Here is a 17,911-nt window from a genome sequence, read left to right on the forward strand (position 1 = left end):
TCAAATGCAATTGCATTTCCAAACCGCTAGATGGCACAATTGAAACACTTCTGAGACATGTCTACTGGAACTAATGCCATTGCGTGACTAGATCACTTTAGCCAAATCTCGCGATAAACATTTCCGCCATTTTATTTTACACGAGGCAGCTTGTCGGAGAGCAACGGGTGAGCAACAGTCTGAGTGAAAACCTTCACATTTCTACTTCGATCTTGTAAGTATGCGTGTTATTTTTGATATGTTTATTGTTTAAATTAGTTAGCTGTTATAATGTGTAGAAACCGTGACATTTTAACATGAACATTGCAGAGTACTACTTTTCTCCAAAAAGTTAACGTTACCTGCACGTGTTATTGCAAATGTATCTAAATTCAATGAATGTGGTAAGCATGAAACTATGAAACTTATCATTACTATTTTTTATTATTATAAAGATACCAGTATATATTTGTATTTAAATTAGAGTTGATTTAGAGCAAATTTTGTAAGTACTTTACATCAAATTTAACAGCAGCATAGTGCAACATGAAAAGAAATAAAAAAAAAAATCCTCTCCATTTAATAAAAGGTAGTGGCAAACATAAAGTCTTTAAACTTGTTTGTAAATAATTAAAATATGCAGCATACATTCAGTTTTCAGTGAATTTGAATGCTGCTTCTCCATGTTTTGTTTTGACTTTGGAGATATAAAAGTAGCTGGGTACTGTCCCAGATGTCCTGAGAGGTCTGCTCTGGATGGTTCATAGTACATCAGAAGATTAGAAATTTACTTTGGCCTTAAAATGTTAATTTAATAACCAACTGTAGTTTTTGGATATTAATTTTTTGACAGATAGCCAGTGTAAAAACCTCAGAACTGGAGTGATGTAATCCACTTTATTTGATTTAAAGACACTGTTTATTGGAAATCATCCTGCAATCAGTCAACAAAGTACAGCAATTGAATATACAGAACACTTGTCAGTGACTACCATTACATGTCTTGTTACCAACATTCATCAAAATATATTTTTTTGTGTGTGTTCAACAGAAGAAAGCCATACAGGTTTGGAACCAAGTGAAAGTGAGTAAATGATTACATGTTGTTGTTTTTTTTTTTTTTTTTTTTTTAAGTGAACTACGCCTATAAGTATTTTTTATGTTTATTAGAGTTATATGAGTAAGTGATAAAGAATGATTTATAATGATAGTTAAATGTTTTAGCTTACCTTATGGGCATCCAAGATGTAGGTGTCTTTGTTTCCGCAGTAGTTTCAATTTTTATATTTTTAGGTCAAACTGTTCTTGTCTGTCAGTCATATAATGCAGGTCTATATGGTCACCACCTGAAAGAGCATGCACAGAGAAGTCCAAATTAAACGATTCCCCACCATACACACTGATAGCCTAAGACACGAAACAAGCGGTTTGTGTCAGAAAACGAACAGTATTTATATCATTTTCCCTCTTATAACACAGCAACGTCGAAGTGATCTGAGGGCGCGCGTGCTTCGGTGTGTGCGCATTCTGGGCTGGCTTAGTCTAAGTGCGGCGCTTGCGCAAATTAAGCCAGAACGCGGACGCATCACACACCTGGAAGCACGCGAGCCCTCATATCACTTGGACGTGGCTGTGTACAAGAGGTAAAAACGATATAAATACTGTTCATTTTCTCACACAGACTGCTTGTTTCGTGTCTTAGTCCATCAATGTGTACTTACGATGGGGAATTGTTTAATTTGGACTTCCTCTGTGCATGGCCTTTTTAGGTGGTGACCATAGACCTGCATTATATGACTGACAGACAAGAATAGTTTGACCTAAAAAATTGAAACTACTGCGGAAACAAAGACACCTACATCTTGGACGTCCTTAAGGTAAGCTAAAACATGCCAAAATTTAATTTCAAAGTGAACTATCCCTTTAAACTTGAGGGAAGAACTAAAGTAGAAATGAAAATAAAATCTGTTTTCACCTTCATTAGAATGATAATTTAAAAAAATACTGTATTTCAGTTTCAAAACACATTATGATAGTAGTCAGACATGTCTTGGGATAACAGTGTTACATAATCAATTATAATGTTAATTTTATTTCCATATTCAGAAGTTATGGATCCCAAATATCTAAGAGAATGGCGTCGCTTGAGAGATCGAGTTAATGCTCTTGCTGAAAATTAATAGGTCCTTTTCATTGCCATTTAAGTGAAATTACAGAACTTGCATATATGAGCTTGATAAAAATGAACATTCGAGAAGAAAATTTCAGACATATATGTATATGTGTGTATGTGTGTGTCTATATAGCCTATATATGTGTATATATATATATATATATATATATATATATATATATATATATATATATATATATATATATATATATATATATATATGCCTTGTACAGAATTGTTCAATACGCGTATCGTTACAATTATTGATATTAATTATAATATTGATATAAATTATTGTCTATATTGATATAAATTATATAGTCTCAATCTATATTCTGTTAACTCTATCTATTAAATCATCCTAGCAAAAGTGATTGACTAATTAGTTAAATAGGATTGTCAACAATATTTTTCTTGAGCAATAATTCTTTCCTTTTTCTCATTTGGCAGACGCAGTGATGACCAGCTTTCCATGAGCTATGGAATGTGAAATAAAAAATGCTATTTCTAATCATTTCAAACAAGCACCAGGGAGGGCAGGGGGTGGGGGTTATGGATCTAAAGTAAACAGTTAATTCTTAAAAATTAATTGTTTTACATATTTTTCCAATGTTTTTTATTAGTTCATTTTTATGTTTGAATGTTGTCCCAGTTATTGTTGTCTATATAATTGTTCAAAATAAATCCCTTTATATTAAATTAGTTTGGATGGATTTTCATTTATGAGAACCTGTTATATTTGAGTGAAAAGAATCCTTATGCCTCATTTTGTTGTCTATTACATGTATATGTAGTGTAATGGATGACTAGTCTATTCTTGGGCTATGGTTAGACGTCTATTAGATTTTCACTGATAGCCCAAAATCAGCCTTGTTTTAGCCTAGACCCATATTGCCTGTCTATTAGACGTATGTAGTCATTTAGCGGTCTAATTGATGACTAGTCTATTCTTGGGCTATGGTTAGACGCCTATTGGACGTATATATGTAGTCATTCAATAGCTGTCTATTCTTGGGGTATGTTTAGACGTCTATTAGATTTTCACTGACAGCCCAAAATTAGCCTCGATTTAGCCTAGACGTCTCGGCTGTGTTTAGACGGCTATTAGACGTCTATTAGACGCAAAATTGCTTGCTGGGAGTCAACTCTTCAAACAATTCATTTCATGCCCATCAACATCCCGCGAGTCTCCATGAGTCAGGGCCTTTTCTAGTCCTAAGCAATCCTGAAGAACTATTGTATTCTCCTTTTCTTTGAGATGCGATGTCATATAAAAATCCTAATACTCGCCCATTGTCTAAGCAGCGAAAAGCGCTCTTCCACGGAGGCGATTGTAGGCCTACTCATGACCAGATAATTTTATTCGTTTTGACATTTTTGAAAATACATTTTTGAAGTATTTTGCATGCATAAAGACCTACTAATACACTGTAAAAACTAATCTATAGAATTTACCCAATAAATGTGAGGTAACAATTTGCATCGACTTTGGTGGGGTAGATTTAATCCCATATATTGAGTATAAACTATCTGAAGTAAAAAGCTATTTAAATGCTTGCATAAATTGGGTAACAATACCTCACATTTATGTATATATTCAACAGCTACTTTACTCATAAAAATTAGGTAAAAATTATCTTAGCAAAAACAAAATGTAGACAGTTCAGCTCATAATTTATTCATGCCGCAATGCATGATGGGAGCAATGGATGAGTTTTTATTGGCTACAACATGCTTTTTTGATGGTCACCGTTGTTGTGATGCTCACGCTGATTCTTGATCTCTGTGTTTCTATGTGTAATAATTTTTTCTTTATGTAGAACTAACTTTTAATAACATGTCATATTATGCCAAAAAAATTCTGGATTCCTATCCCCCCCCCACCACCACTTAATTTATGTACACATTAAAGAAACCTGAACTGACGCATTCAGGTCATTCCATGACAATTAGTTCAAACATCAATCAATAGCACACATGATTGTCTTTGCGCTGGTCTGTCTGTTATCATTCTGTTAACACAGCCTAAAGTAAACATCGGAAGGTTCAAGAACCCAACTAAAGGAAACATTGACCACTATAATGGTAACACACAAATTGTGAATTTCTAGTTTGGTGAGTCTGCTTGTTAACATCAGATGTCTTCAATAATGGTCAATCATGACCCAATTAATTTCTTAATTATCTCATTAACTTCAACTCTGCTTCAGTGTTACTTTTAACACTGCTTCAGTGTTTATATGAGTCCACACTCACTCAAAAACGCGGACTGACGCATGCGCAATTTAAAGCAAAAAAAAAAAAAAAAAAAAAACACGGTTTGGGGGTATATTTTACTGCATTTTTCTATGTGATGGTTCTTACTGTTGATGAATGGGTAGCATATGTAGAATTTACCCATTACTTTAGAATTCGTTGGCTGGCTGCAATAATCATGTACATTTTATATGGTTTCCACAGATTATATTTACAACTCTCCAAAATCACTTTTTTCAGTGTAGGGCGCTGCCGGGCGGGAATTTTTATTCTAAATGTAAAGTTTTTTTTTACGTGCCGGCCCTGACTGTTGTAGCCATTAAAAAAAGCGCGTTTCATATTTGTTAAAATATTATGTTATGGCGGAGATTATTATGCATAGCGTTCCTAGTGACGTACATAGAGATGGGCAAAAGATTTGAAATCTATAACGACTCGTTTCAGCGATTCAGAGTCGACTCCTTACTTTAGAAGCCAATAGCTTTATAAATCGTGTACTTTTTGGTTTAATTACTTTGCACATTGTTTACACTGATGGACAGCTACATCATACACTGTAATACAGGTAATTTTTTATTTCCCATTTGTGTGGCTCTTTAAGTTAAGATGTATTTCAATTACCAAAAAAAAAAAAAAAACTCATTTAATGGTTGAGTTTTAGTTAACAACAACACTGAACACTCTCTGCAGACTAATGACATGCAGTGAATCTTTCTTCCTTCGGGAAACCTGTTTGTAAGCAGTAGGTCTAATAATTTTGTGTTGGCACCATTAACTCGTCCTCACTGTGTGTCAATAGCGTTTGAAGTTTGCAGATAAGCCACAGGACACTATGAACCTGGCAAATTAGACAGTATTTAAGTGACTGGAATACATTTAAGGCAGAATAACATATGCATTAACCCCGAATCCCTGATTAATTTCTAACGGGAGAAAGATGACCGGTAGCAGAAGGGAGGCGGCGCTGAAAGCCCATATACACAAAAATACTGTACATAGCCTAAGCCTACTCATATGAAAATCCTCTTCACTTAATCTGTGAAATATTCTCCAGCAGATGGCAGTGTAGCGCATTGTGAAGTGCACCCTATTGCATTACGTAATACTGGGGTTCCCCCTCATTACTAGTCAATGATGTTCTAATGAAGTGCTTATGTCTTATACATGTATACGTGTCCTTGAATTAATACAAAGAAAATTAAGAAAACATATATATATATATATATATATATATATATATATATATATATATATATATATACACACACAAATAATAGAAATGAAATCTATCTATCTGACTGTTTCTATCTATCTATCTATCTATCTATCTATCTATCTATCTATCTATCTATCTATCTATCTATCTATCTATCTATCTATCTATCTATTTTCTTAGAGTGAGAACTTTTTAGGTATGACAGGGGACAAATACATCAACCAAACAGCATACAGTACAACTTGAGGCTGAGCGCTGCTGTTACATCATACTCTAAGTTGCATAAAGTCTGACATTTGGAAGCAATACATTCATTTTAATGCTACAAATATTTACATTTTACACATTTCTGCATCTGAGAATTCATTCAACAGAGCAGTTTTCTAGATGAAGAGAGAGGAATGAGTAACTGTTTTGTTTGTTTTTTATCCCCCGAAGCACAAGAGCTGATGGGAGATAGCCGAACATATATTTAATCACAGTATAATGGCGAATTGCTTCTTCAGTTTCACTAATAGTAGCGCATAAATGCAATCACCTGAAACGTCAGACCAGCACTTAAAGCTGCGGTAGGTAACTTTTGACGCTCTAGCGGTTAATAAACAGAACTGCCTGCGTCTTGCGGAAGAACATCGTTGCCGGAACTACTTCTCTCTGTTTATGTCTATGTAGAATCACAACGGTACTGGGTTACTCCGCCGCGGTACCCCGAAGCAATCTAAAATAGTCCGAATATAAACACTTATTATAGGTTCACCCTAGTGATTCAGCACAAGCTAAAAACACGGTTTGGAAAATGGATTCATGGTGTACTCGCTTATTATATACATTTTTCTTCATTTTGAACACAAACAAAGTTACGGACCGCAGCTCTGATTGGTTGTTTTTTACCGGGAGCGGATCTGCATATGGCAATAGAGATCGCTAACATATGTGACCAACTGGGCAGCAAAATCATCAGAACGCAAAGAATTATGGGTATGTTTGGCCAGTTAACATCGTCTGGCATAGCAGGCTAGTGTTCTGGCATGAAAATAATGAAAAATTAGTGTGAAAAACAGAATATAATCCTACAAAATGCAGCCAATGTCGGACCATACCACCTAAAACTAAATCCTAATGCAAAGATGATATATGACGAGAAAATAAAGATAATCAAAGGACTCGATCCGACTTTGAGCGACTGGTCAATGTAACACCCTCCAGCCCCAAAGAAGGGCATGTAAAAAGGCTGTGTTGTGGTGCTTTTACAGACAGCCTGAAGAGTTTGATGACATGATTGCTTGCGATAATCAGAACTGTCCTATACAGTGATTCAGTTTAGACTGCGTGGGACTCAGCAGCGCACCAAGAGTCATGTGTCTGTGACTTATCACCCACAATCTACCGCATACATTTCCAGTTTCTCATCATTTCTATCGACTCTTTATAAATGTAAATGTATTCATCTAAATGTATTTACAAGTTAATGTATTCATCTAAATGTATTTACATGTTAAATATGTAAAGAAACTGAAATTAAGTTGGTTGTTACTATTTAAGTTATGTAATTGTGTTTGCAACCAAAGAACACTGATTTTGCACAATTCTTCCTTAATAAAGATAAAGGAGGCAGAATTTGATTCAATCTTTGTGTATTTTATTTACAGACATGGCTAAAAAAACATTACATGTGAGAAGAGACATTACAATTTTTTTTTTTTAGAAAACAAAAAAAACACTTATATATTAGATGTGAGCATGGTGTATAATTCTAACATGATGCCTTCACAACAATACTTGGACACATATTGGTCAAAGCACAGCACACAACCACAATTATATCCAGCAAAGTCTTGAGCTCAGTCTCATGAGTGGTGTGGACTGTGCCTGGCGATGGGGGTGGATTCACAGGACCTTCCATCTCAGGTGCAGGTGTAGTGTCTGACAGTAACAATATAAAGAAATTGTGTCATATCACAACCTCTATTCCTGAGGAATCCAGATTAGCTATACACAGGGGGCAACATACACTACCGTTCAAAAGTTTGGGGTCAGTAAGATTTTTAAATGTTTTTAAAAGAAGCATCTTCTGCTCACCAAGGCTGCATTTATTTGATAAAAAATAAATAAATAATAAAAACAGTAATATTGTGAAAAAATTAGTATTTAAAATGACTTCTCTATTTTAATATATTTTAAACTAATTTATTCCTGTAATCAAAGCAGGATCACACTCCAACATTTCATAGGCAGGTTTGACTGCAAACACAGTCACCAAATAAATTGCAATGTAGCCTACATGTATAACATTTAAAACTGTTTAACGTTACACTTTAATACACTGGTAACTTAAGTTCATTTTCTAGCCATGTCATGCTAGTTAACAGTTAACATTTACAGAGAGTTATTGTAACTTACCTTTGTGAAAATGCTTTGAACACCATCATGTGTGGTGGAGTGTTATCGAAGGTAAGCTTGGCCTCCTTACCGCTGCTATCCACAAGCGTGTATCTGCAGACTGCAAGACGGGGGCGTAACTTGAAGTAGGAGGCGTAACTTGAAGTTGTCCAAATCACACAGAACCACGCGAGACCTCAAAACGATAAATTGTTGGCAATATTGCGGCACAGAGTAGAATATTGGTTACGTTTTAAGGGAGGCAGGGATTTTAGGCAGGATTTGATTAATGATGTGTGTGTAGATATTAATGTTAAGGGACAATGTGAGAGTGTACGTTTTAGTAGGAAACATCTCGGTTACATATGTAACCATGGTTCCCTGAATAGGGAACGAGATGCTGCGGTGACGTCACCACGTATGGGAACACCTTCGGTGTGACGAATGTCTGAAGCCCTATACCATCCCGCCAATCCTATTGGCCAAATAGCGCTTGGCACCGCCCTACGCATGCGTACGCATCATATACCCGGGTGCCGCGTGCCATTTCGCTCAGATTTCATGACTGAAGAAGAAGAATGCTATCAGGTACGGCACGGCCAGGACCGCAGCATCTCGTTCCCTATTCAGGGAACCATGGTTACATACGTAACCGAGATGTTCCCTTTCATAGGTCACTTCGATGCTGCGGTGACGTCACCACGTATGGGAACGCTATACCAAAACGCCTGACGTACCTGATAGCTGGGATCCGAGGAAGTATCTGCTCAGCGGAGAGAACCCGGGAGCCAGGAGCCATCCTCACGTTCAGACTGTAGGATTAGATAAAAGTGCTCGGTGAGGACATCCTGCCGCAGCACAGATATCATCCATAAAAGATCCACTGAGAAAAGCTTGAAAAGAAGCCACAGCTCTAGTGGAATGAGCTTTAACTCCTAAGGGCGAAGCGAGTCTGCACGCCTCATAGGCTAAAGATATTCCCTCCACCAGCCAATGGGACATGCGCTGTTTGTAACCGCATGGCCTTACTCTTATGTCCAAACAGACAACAGCTGGTCAGACTCACGCCATGGGGCTGTAAGATACACAAGTCTTTAAAGCTCACAGGGCAAAGACTTAGATCTTCTGACCCCGCCTCAGCAGGGGATAACGCTTCCAGGACCATTTGCTGAAAGCGAAAGGGATTAGATGCGACCTAGGAACATAATTAGGCCTCAGTCGCAACAACACCTTCATAGATCCCGGTGCAAATTCCATGCACGTGGGTGAGACAGAGAGAGCCTGTAAACCCCAACTCTCTTGAGGGAGGATAAAGCCATAAGAAGTGTCTTCAGAGTCAGGATTTTATCCGGAACGGTTTCCAAGGGCTCAACAGATGCCCTGATAACCCTGCAACACAATGGATAAATCCCATGAAGGACTCGCACGGGGCGGAAAAGCCTCAGCCGTCACGCACCCTGTATGAAACGAGAAACCAGTGGATAACGGCCCACTGAGGTACCGTCTATATATTTGTGGTAAGCTGAATAGCTGCCACGTAAACCTTAGAGTGACTGGCGTCACTCTATTCGAAAAACGATCCTGAAGGAACTCCAGCACTGAAGCCACTGGGCAGTAAACTGGATCCACATTACGATTGTACACCAGGTCGTAAACAGTCTTCACTTGAAAGCATATAAGCGTCTCGTAGAATCTGTTCTAGAATTAAGTATAGTCTCGGTAGTTTCAACAGAAAGACCGGGACATACTAACTCACTCTGCTCAGAAGCCACGCCCACAACTTCCACAGATCCGGCCTCGAGTGCCAAATCCTGTCTGAGGGAAAACTCAATGGAAAGCCTGCTAACAGACTGATCAGGTCCGCAAACCACGGCTGCGTGTGCCATCACGGAGCCACCAGCAGCAGCTGTTCCACTCTGTCCAGCCTTATTAGGATAATACCACTGGGATTAAATGAATCGGGGAAAAGCATACAGACTGGTCCTGGGCCAGCTGTGAGCTAACGCAGCAAAGCCCAGGAGCGATGGGGAGAAGCATAGTGGGCAATGCGTAGGCCATAAGGGATTCATCGTTTGGGGTGTAATCTCCATTCCCCTTGTTCCAGAGACTGTCTGGATAGTATATCCGCTCCGAAGTTCAAACGTCCGGGGACATGAACAACTCGGATCGACAGAAATTTGTTCTGAGACCAAAGAAGAACATGTCTCGCCAGCCTGCACAGGGGGTGAGAGCATAATCCTTCCTAATGATTCAGGTATGAGACAAACGCTGTGTTGTCTGATCTGAGCAGCACAAGACGGCCGATCAGCAGATTCGCGAATTACTGGAGAGCCAGAAAACTGCCAGTAATTCCAACCTGTTTATATACCAACTGCGTTGTGCAGCTGTCCACACTCCATGTGCTGGTCGCCCTTGACAAACAGCTCCCCAACCGGTCAAAGACGCATCCGTCGTGACGGTCTCTGGGAAAGCTCAAATCCCCAGCCGAACCCCGGTAGGAGAAATTCGGTTGGCATCCATAGTTTTAACGACATCACACAACTCCGTGTCACCGAAATCGTCCGATGCGGAAGACAACGGGGTGAAATATTTCGTCTTTCCGCCCATTTTTCCACTGAAAAGGGCGCATGTGAAGTAACCCCAGACAAATTACGGGGAATGCCGCTGCCATAGACCTAAGTGTGAGGCACAATCTCGCTGTCACTGTGCGACCTGCTTTGAAGCGTCGCACACATGACGCAATCGACGGAGCGAGCGGGAGAGAAGCTTTGCTGTCGTCGCGCGAGAGTCCAATTCTATTCCCAGAAAAGGTTATCCGTTGAGAGGAGATTAAAACACTTAAATTACACGAAAATTCGTGTGTAAGCACAGGCTCTTAAAGTGATTCAGCACAAGAACCCGATGAGAATGTGCTTGAGTCTGCGATTGCGCTAAAACCTGCCAATCGTCTAAGTGGTTCACAGACGGACGCCCTGGAGCCGCAACGGGGCCAGAGCTACATCCATGCATTTAGAGAAGTACGGGGTCACAATCCGCCGTCTCTTTTTTTTTTTTTTTTTTTTTTACAAAACAACAGCTGTAAGACCCTGCCTCCATCTGAGAGGGGTGTACGTCTTCTATAGCCCCCTTTGCTCAGCAGAGTTGACATCTCCTGTCACAACACTGCTATTACCATCGGTTTACCACCGTGGAAAGAATTCAGCGGAAAAGAGGCGGGCCTCTTAAAAACGAATTGGTGTATCAGTTACATTTGTGCGTAACACCCATTGAGAAATGCCGGGCAAGCGTTCCACGCGACCCGAAACAATACTAGCGGTCTCAAATTTCCGCTTTCTGCAACGCTGTCAGACACATAAATGTCCGTACACGGAAAAGCCTGCGGCATTCGTGCACAGGGGAAGTGTATGCATAAGAGCTATTGCGTCCCGTTGTGTATAATCCTGAAATGTGTCCACGGCAGGAATTAGACCAACGAATTGAACATCGGGCTCTGCCGCTAACTAAAAACGGCGGCTGTGCGAGCCGTCATAAACGGGTCGTCTGTGTAGGACCCTTGAATTGCAACTCGAAATCTGAAAGCTGGATTGCGCAGAGTGTCTGAGGGATTATTTATTTATTTATTTATTTACGCCTGGCGTTACAGCCCGATCCAATGCTGCTCGAAGCGCTGTTTGCTGCGAGACAGTCAATGTTAGAGCGTAGGGACGGCAGTGAGAGTGTTGGATGCGCATTAGCGGTCCAACAGCACTCTATAGTGGAGAGCACAGTCCCTGGCAAACATGAAGGAAAGCGCATGCGTAAACTCGCTGCGTTTTGTTGTGTATAATCCTGAAGCGTATCCACGGCAGGATTTAATTCACCAAGATAAAAATCGGGCCACGTCGCTATTGCGAGAACGTGGCAGCTGTATGAGCAGTCATAAACTGGCCATCTTTGCCAGCCTTTTGTGCCGTCCCTCAAACTCTGAAGGCTGGATTGTACAGAGTGTCTGAGGGGGGGGGGGGGGGGGCGCTCAAATGATAGCTCAATCCAATGATGCTCGAGGTGGCTTTGCTGCGAGACAGTCAATGTTAGAGCGTGGGGACTGCAGTGAGAGGGTTGGATGTGCATTAGCAGTCCAACAGCACTCTCTAGTGGAGGGCACAGACCCTGGCAAACATTGAAGGAAAGCGCATGCGTCAAACTCGCTGCGTTTCGTTGTGTATAATCCTGAAGCGTGTCCACGGCAGGATTTAATCCAACAAGATAACATTAGGCCACGCCGCTAGCGAAAACGCAGCAGCTGTGTGAGCCGTCATAAACTGGCCATATTTGCCAGCCTCTTGTGGCGTCCCTCAGACTCTGAAGGCTGGATAGTGCAGAGTGTCTGAGGGGGCGCTCAAATGATAGCTCAATCCAATGATGCTCGAGGTGCCTTTGCTGCGAGACAGTCAATGTTAGAGCGTGGGGACTGCAGTGAGAGGGTTGGATGTGTATTAGCAGTCCAACAGCACTCTTTAGTGGAGGGCACAGACCCTGGCAAACATTGAAGGAAAGTGCATGCGTCAAACTCGCTGCATTTCGTTGTGTATAATCCTGAAGCGTGTCCACGGCAGGATTTAATCCAACAAGATAAACATAGGGCCACGCCGCTAGCGAGAACGCGGCAGCTGTGTGAGCCGTCATAAACTGGCCATATTCGCCAGTCTCTATGCCGTTCCTCAAACTCTGAAGACTGAATTGTGCAGTGTCTGAGGGGGCACTCAAATAACAGCTCAGTTCAGTGACGCTCGAAGTGCTTGTGCTGCGAGACAGTCAATGTTAGAGTGTGGGGGTTAAGAACGAGAGGCTTCTCGTAAAGAACCGTAATAAGAGAATAAAATTTGCCGAAATAGACACGACTCGATACGTCTTCGACGAGACTTAGGTCGCGGCGGAGTTCGGCGTGATCCGTTCGGCTAGAGAGGTAGTCAAACGGCATCGCTATATAATAGCAGTCCACCATGTCACTTAATCGTGGCAAAAACCCGCGCCGTTCGTGATATGCACTGATAAAGGCTGCTTCCAGGACCTCGAAACCTTTTGGTGGAGGTCCGTGAGAAGGGTAGTTTATCCACCGCGCGGATAGCCACATAATAGCACACTGAGGAAGGGGAGGCCATTTCTCCTGTCCGCTCGGAGGGAGAGAACCGCATATGAGAACCGCTTATGCCGGCCAGAGCCTACTCTGAGTTCGAAGCTGCGGTTAGACAACATAGTATAAAAGCAAAACTGCTCTGATTAACGCGCTCGAGTAGGGAAGAGCGAGCAAGTGGAAAAACTCCAGTGCATCACTGTATTCATAGTCAAGCCGCACATATCACCCCTAACCAACACCTCGTGCGGGGCCTCGGCGACCGCAGAAGCGAACGGTGGGGGTTAGACGCGAGGCGACTGAAGAAATAGACTCCAGAGCGCGGATACTTTTCTTTATTTTACCATAGCCGTAGGCTATCACAGAGAGAACATGTAGAGAGGCTGCAAACGAATCTCTCATGAGTGCCTCCCTGTGATAAACCCATTATACGGCTCTTACCTTTCGTTGACTCATCGCGTCCGCGAAAGAGGAGTTAAACACTGCTCGAAGAAAATCGCTGGAGAACGCGAGATGATAGGGCACAGATGATTCGCTATTCCTGAAGGAATGAAATCTGAGCGAAATGGCGCGCGGCACCCGGGTATACGATGCGTACGCATGCGTAGGGCGGTGCCAATCGCTATTTGGCCAATAGGATTGGCGGGATGGTATAGGGCTTCAGACATTCGTCACACCGAAGGTGTTCCCATACGTGGTGACGTCACCGCAGCATCGAAGTGACCTATGAAAGGGAAACCTATTATCTGACCCACACTCCGGAACAGAAGAGGGCGGTAATGCACCAATAAGCTGGATGCCAACCGCCGTTAAACTGGAAGGAAGACTAATATGACAGCTTGCTGTGAGAGACAACGGTGAGAATATTTTTTTTTTCCGAAATAATTATTTCAATTGAAGTGTATAAATCATTTTCATACAGTGGTATTGTTTTTGGAGTTAATAATTTATTAAAACTAAGGCGTAAAGTAAGCAACATATAAGCAAAAGGTTTAAAGACGCCATCCCCAGGTATCACAGGCTCAATCTGTCTGTGACCTGCATAATATAGCATATTTGTGATTTAGCTGTAAACATGTTTTATAATGCATAACTAACAGTTAAGCTCCATTAAGTACACGACTCAATAGTAGATTTACATAAACTATATATACTTCTTGAAGACTATTACTAAAATGTCTATTTATCATCTGACTGGATAATGTTTGATAAGTATTGTAGATGAGCACATCTAACAGACATGAAACAGGTGTCTGAGTGATATCTGTGTGTGATATTGTGTAGAATTCACTTTTGTCAGCACCGCTATAGATGAATGTGAGTCATGTAAACAAACAAATCTACATAAAGTAACTAAACATAAGTTATCTATTTTATTTGTCCATTTGCAATATTGATAATTTAAGGAACATTTGTGTTGGATAAAAAGTGAGTTGCATCAGTTATTAGTTCAACATGTAAATGCAGTATATCACAGATATATGACAGAGGAGACTGACTCTTGTCTGGATATTACAGGGACAGATGAGACACATATGTGTTTATCTGCTGTAGAGTAACTGATGAAGGAATGCTGCCATCAAAGGATTTGTGTAAGTACACTACTAAAATAAATGAAACATCTTAAGTCTTAAGTTGTATTTTATTTTAATAAATGTAATTTTAAACAACTATTACACCTCCTTTGTTATTCTTGATTTCTGTGCATTTGCTGCAGATATTTTGTGGTGGAGCAGGACCTGCAAGGAAAGATGAAAAAGAGGGAAAACCTGAAACAAAAGAATAATGTAATGACTTTTTGTATTGTGTATGTGTATTTTTGTAGGACATGAAAATGTCTGTTGACTGGTGTGTGCACTGAGGATGGAGAAGACTACAGCATCATCCTGGAAATGATCGAGAGTCACAGATGAGACGCTCCATCACTCCAGCTATTACTGTCTCATCAGGACCAGATGCTGCTCTGGTGTCTTCATCCTTAGTGACCCCAGAGCCAGTGAGAGCATCTAGAGAAAGACCACAAGACACTGAGGATGTGATTTTGGTAATGTTTGTTCAGCTGGTTAATGTTTAAACAATGAAGGCCGACTTTCAGAAGCTTCAAAAGCATCATCAAAAAATGTGATGGAGCTTTTATCTGAAGTGATTGACAGTGCTCTTATTACAGGGGCCTACAATTCCCTGATCAACCTGGAGAAGAGAGCCTTGCTCAAGGACACACTGGTGTTCCTGTGGCTCAAGAGGTAGAGCATTGCGTTAGCAGTGCAAGGTTTTGGGTTCGAATACCAGGGAACACATGTTAGGTAAAAACTGTTAGTCTGAATGCACTGTAAGTCACTTTGGATAAATGTATAATTTATTTATAAATTTTAACCACTTCAGTGGTTTAGCCCACTACAAAAGTAATAAATCAATGCATATACTTGTAAACTCTGTGTAAATGTTTTTCAGGCAGTCGTGCTCATGGGGTGCAGGCACATGAAAGTTCGGAGCAGACACAGCGGTCAGATTATCCTGCACGTGTTCCCCTGCTCTAGCTTCAAGGTTGTGTGGTTCAGAGAGCCGTCATCATGGTCTTCCTCATCCTGTTGCTCAACGACATCCCTGTTGAGAAGAGTGAGATTGTGAAGTGCAGCGGCAGAACTATATCAGCTGTGTTCAGATCGCAGGAGGATGTTGGGTTCACCATCTGTAAATACATGATTGTTAGAACAATAAGTTTGAATGAAGCTTTGTATCATGTGTTGTTGACTTGTGCATGTATGCATTTATTGTGATGCTAACTTTTATACATTATTTTAATCATTTAGACATGTTTTTTTGTTCTCAGTAAATAAAATATAAATATTTTATCCATTCATGTATTAATTGCTTGACTGAAAATGTATGTATTCACATCGACTGCATGTATTTAACTAGTATATATTCATGTATAGCTGTGTCACAAAAGAAAATACATTTGGCTTTTTTTTACTAAAATGTCATTTTAAGAAAAAATATATATAATTATTGGTTGGCATTTATCGTTATTATTGCATGGTAAGTGTTGGGGTGGGCAAAAGATGCTATTCATTATGGGGTAATGTTAATTTTCGAGTAGTAATACTTAAATTTTTAGAGTATCAAATCAACAGTCTTCTCCAAAGGTGAGCTCTTCAAGCAGCTGATCGAAGTACCCTTTGTGCAGATATTGCAGAGTCGCTGTGAGGTGTTTGTGCACCTGACCCACTTTTTTATTATTATTGCCAAATTATTATATTTGAACAACTTCAAGTTAAGCTCCCGTCTTGCAGTCTGCAGACAGACCCTTCTCGCTATCCATGCCATTCGTCGCCTTTTTGTCACCTCTGAAACATGGCTTGTACTATTATTTTTCCACGCTGGAAAACGATAAAATGATATTCCATTCTATGCCACTTCTATCGTGAGAACGACTATTGCAGTTTATAGGTAGACAGCATCTTGAACACTGTTCTTCCCTCATGCAAAGAAGTCTAGCGCCTAATTCTTGTGCTGCGGATTCCCAAAATGCTTTGCGTTCACCACAGGAAAAACGTCATGATGACAACACATTAGCGATCTTTTATGTCTTGCAGTTATTTTAACTCAGTAATTTGCCATCTAACTAAATGTTAACCATTCTAATTAAAACACTCTTACTTCTGTAAAGCCGTCACAATTAATTATATGATCATCTAACGCATTCTCATCCCGCAACTCCTTGCCATCAACTGGGAAATACCGGGAAATACACATAAATACATACATCCAGACGGAGGTACCGTGACCTAAGCCTAGAACGCCCTCTCCTGACGTTTTATCGTAGGCTACACAGACATGCTTTTCCAAAATGTGAAACACTTCAATAATTAATGAACCAGTCTGCACACTACTACAGGCTATCTTAAAATCAGAATCAGAAATACTTTGATCTTTGTTGATATTGATAACAAGGGGGACAGTTCTTGTGTCACAGTTGATGTGCACATCAAGACATTTAAAGGAATATAAATAATAATAGAAGTTGGTAAATAAACTAGTAGCCTATATACATGTAAAAAGTATAAAAATATGCTATAAAATATGAAGAAGAATTATAAAGGACTATGGAAATGCAGCCTACAAGATTTATATTACTGTATTAACAGAAGTTGATTGTGATGAACAGTACTAGTAAATAAATAGAAACAGAACTGCAGCAAATTCTATTACACTGAATATTAAAACAGATAATATTGCACAGAATGTGAAGTATTACATTGCACATTGCTTATCTTGAGGCCACGACTTAGCTTATCTTGAGGCCACGACTTAGCTTATCTTGAGGCCACGACTTAGCTTATCTTGAGGCCACGAGTTAGCTTATCTTGAGGCCACGAGTTAGCTTATCTTGAGGCCACGAGTTAGCTTATCTTGAGGCCACGACTTAGCTTATCTTGAGGCCACGAGTTAGCTTATCTTGAGGCCACGAGTTAGCTTATCTTGAGGCCACGACTTAGCTTATCTTGAGGCCACGACTTAGCTTATCTTGAGGCCACGAGTTAGCTTATCTTGAGGCCACGAGTTAGCTTATCTTGAGGCCACGACTTAGCTTATCTTGAGGCCACGAGTTAGTTTATCTTGAGGCCACGACTTAGCTTATCTTGAGGCCACGACTTAGCTTATCTTGAGGCCACGAGTTAGCTTATCTTGAGGCCACGAGTTAGCTTATCTTGAGGCCACGACTTAGCTTATCTTGAGGCCACGACTTAGCTTATCTTGAGGCCACGACTTAGCTTATCTTGAGGCCACGAGT

At 40.3% G+C, this 17,911-nt stretch overlaps 1 protein-coding gene and 2 long non-coding RNA genes across 3 annotated transcripts in view; 2 read left to right on the forward strand and 1 right to left on the reverse strand.

Moving 5' to 3' along the window:
* The window catches only part of LOC127952897 (integrin alpha-3-like), a 147,896-nt gene that overhangs the window by 79,119 nt on the left and 50,866 nt on the right, over positions 1-17,911 (reverse strand). The window lies entirely within an intron of this gene.
* On the forward strand, positions 159-1,906 carry LOC127952912 (uncharacterized). The gene is made up of 3 exons (XR_008153071.1): positions 159-214; positions 1,031-1,063; positions 1,749-1,906. It is a non-coding gene; the product is annotated as an uncharacterized LOC127952912 (long non-coding RNA).
* LOC127952910 (uncharacterized) lies at positions 13,891-15,972 on the forward strand. Its single transcript, XR_008153069.1, has 5 exons — positions 13,891-13,973; positions 14,635-14,708; positions 14,834-15,160; positions 15,284-15,419; positions 15,568-15,972. It is a non-coding gene; the product is annotated as an uncharacterized LOC127952910 (long non-coding RNA).

Source organism: Carassius gibelio, chromosome B3, assembly GCF_023724105.1.
Source record: "Carassius gibelio isolate Cgi1373 ecotype wild population from Czech Republic chromosome B3, carGib1.2-hapl.c, whole genome shotgun sequence".
In the NCBI taxonomy this organism is placed as follows: Eukaryota; Metazoa; Chordata; class Actinopteri; order Cypriniformes; family Cyprinidae; genus Carassius; species Carassius gibelio.